Below are 3,040 nucleotides of genomic sequence, written 5' to 3' on the forward strand. Positions count from 1 at the left end.
CTAAAATTATTTGTAAAGAAAAAAAAATTGTTCTCAAATATTAAACCAAATAATTTTATGTCCGTTCGTTTGTATTTGTTCATTTATGTTCGTTTATCATTTTAACGAACCAACATAAACGAACACTAACAAACTAAATTTCTTAATGAACGAACACGAACAAGAAATTTCGTTCGTTTGTTCGGTTAAAATTAAACGAACGAACATGAACATACACTTATTCGTATTAGTTCGATTCGTTTATAGGCCTATAATTAAGTAATGTCTAAAATTGATCCAGATAAATGATGATATGTCTCCAATTAAAGCAACTCTTGCAACCTTGGAGGATGACATGAAGCTTTTTGTAGAGGTATTTCGTGACTGTATTAAATTATTGGTCTTGTTATTAGCATGAATTAATCGATTTTAGTAATTCAATGGATGGTTGTAATTTTTGAAGGCCTCAAATTCAAGTAAGATGTTTACAAGATAATTTGAACTTTTAATATTAAACAATTGAAAATCTTTCAAACATATATTATCTTTTAATCACCCTTTACTAATAAAAGAAAGTACACAGATTATTTGAACTATTAATATTAAACAATTAAAAATCTTCCAAATATATACTATCTCGTAATCACCCTTACTAATAAAATAAAGTATGCAGATTATATAGCTAAACTCAAGCTGTCAAGGGATTCAAATAAAGCTATCATGGCCAAAGAAAACAATAATCCGAATGGCATTCAAATTAATAAAGCAAGTAGTGAGATTATTGAGGTGTAGGCAAGTCTTCCTCGGTTGGTGGAGCCATTTCCCCCTCTCCCTTGTCATTTCTCACCATCCCTTTGTTCTTCTCCACCCACCACGAACCTGGCACCAAGCACTCATCTTTCAAAAACGCACAAAACTTGTTCACCAAGGCCAAACTTTTCTTCACTCTCACCTTAAACTCTCCCCTCTCTCCATTCCACCCTGCTACTACGTGCAACATTGCCTCTAAATTATACCAATCGCGGGGATTCGTCGAGTCCTTCAAGCTCGGCGACGACCTCGTATCGATGATGAATTCGGTCCCATATGAACGTACCCCAACAACAAGCTAGGCTAATGAGGAATGATTTCAATTGTGTTCCTTGTATGTAAAACTGCAAGATTTGGATACCTCTTCATCCTATCATCAAAAGCCTTATTCCCCACCTGTGGAGAACCAAAAACAATGGCTGCAACAGGAATATTGTTGACTAAACCATTCTCAACCACATCAAAAGCACTTAAAATTGATATACTAGCCCCCATGCTATGTCCTGTAAACACTATGCTTTTATTTTCGTCCTTATATCTCTGTTTCAACTCTTTGATCTTTCTTTGATCTTACCCAGAAGTTGTGCCCTTGCACTTTGTTTTGTAAAACTTGATTTGGGATCGTCGCAAATGTAAAGCGTCAACCAGCCGAGCATCACTTTAGGCTGCTGCTCGTTTTCATTATCACTGTCACTGCTACGTAAAAGGGGTTCAACAGACTCAAGCTTGGCGTCAAGAACATCGATCCACTCGTAGCCTCTGGTTGTTCCACGCCACACTAAGTAGATCTCGCGGCGACCGAGAGCTTTCGATGTTTCGTCCGTCGTGGTGGCGATGTAGCCGATCCAGTTGGATTCGTGGTCCCGGGACTCCTTTGACATGGAGTGGAGCAAAAACGCTTCGGGAACACTGACGCGGGCGGTGGCGTAGAGAAACGACTCGACTCTGTAATCGGCGGCCGATTCTAGCATTACTTTGTGGAAGAAAGATGACTTGCCGTAGCGGCTTGAGCCGCAGAACTAGGAGTTTTGGTATTCGTTGAAGGAGTCGTATGTGGACTCGGAGAAGTCACCGCAGCGGAGTATGAGCTTACGAAGCGAGAGGTGAAGAGGATCGAGAAGCGAGTCCCACTGTTTGCTGCCGAGAAGCTCCTCCCATGGAGGTTCCGGTCCTTCATTTGCGGCCGTGAGCAAGCTAGCTGCCCACAAAGGTGCAGCGACCAAGAAAATAATGCATATGGCTTTGGTTGTTTGTATGGTCAGTTGAAAGATTGAATAAAAGAGAAAATACATCTTCTCTAAAGCCGAGAAGATCATAATCAAAAGATCAATAATTAATATTTATTTTAAGAATAATAACAAATAAATTTAGAATTTCAATTTCAATTTTCTTTGAAAATCAATAACAATCAAGGTAAAAATTAATAACTTTAAGAGGGGTTTGATTCACATAAATAATTATTATCAGGAATAATTTTTTTTCTCGGAATCACATCCTCAAGTTTGATTGAAGAACATTCTCCCTCGGGATAATAAAGTATTTCTAACACTTATAATTTTTAGATATTTTTCCGATAATATCATTCTCTCATTTTTCTTAGGTATTAGACAATTCTCTCTTTTTTTAATACAATAATACCCCTAAAATAAATTAATTATTTCAAAATAATTCTTACTTTTGTATATAATTACATGACTAAAAATTTATTTTATTTCTATTTTAATTATTCTAAATTTTTTTTAATACTTATTATAAAATAATATGATGCTTATAAAATAAAAAGTAAAATAATAATATCAATTTTTATTTTATTTTGATAATTTATTATATATGTGTTCGATTCAAGTTTTATTTCTGATATGTGTTTTATTACATTTATTTTTAGGAATAATTTTCATAAAAAGTTTTCTATATTATTTTATGTTTTCTATTAATTTTGTGAAATAATTTGATATAACATTTCATTGTACAACTCATACATGTAGCATGAATAAAATAAAATAGTGTATCAATTAACACATACTTACACTGATGTAAGTATATACATCTCTTAACATCTTAATACCTAAAAGTAGGCATATGCTTACACCAATGTAAGTATGTATATCTCGCAATAACTTGGTAACTAAAAATAAACACATAATTAAATTTGTGCAAGTATCTTTCTGTATTTTCAAATAAATAGAAAATTAAAGATAACAAAAAAATATATATTAAATTATTTGTATTCAAATTTTATTTAAAAATATAG

General features: G+C 33.6%; 1 pseudogene; it reads right to left on the reverse strand.

The window, feature by feature from the left end:
• Nucleotides 1-757: 757 nt before the first annotated feature.
• Nucleotides 758-2,081, reverse strand: LOC120185700 (annotated as a pseudogene).
• Between the last annotated feature and the right edge of the window lie 959 nt (nt 2,082-3,040).

The sequence above is a fragment of the Hibiscus syriacus genome, unplaced genomic scaffold (assembly GCF_006381635.1).
Source record: "Hibiscus syriacus cultivar Baekdansim isolate YM2019G1 unplaced genomic scaffold, ASM638163v2 tig00113124_pilon, whole genome shotgun sequence".
NCBI classification, from domain to species: Eukaryota; Viridiplantae; Streptophyta; class Magnoliopsida; order Malvales; family Malvaceae; genus Hibiscus; species Hibiscus syriacus.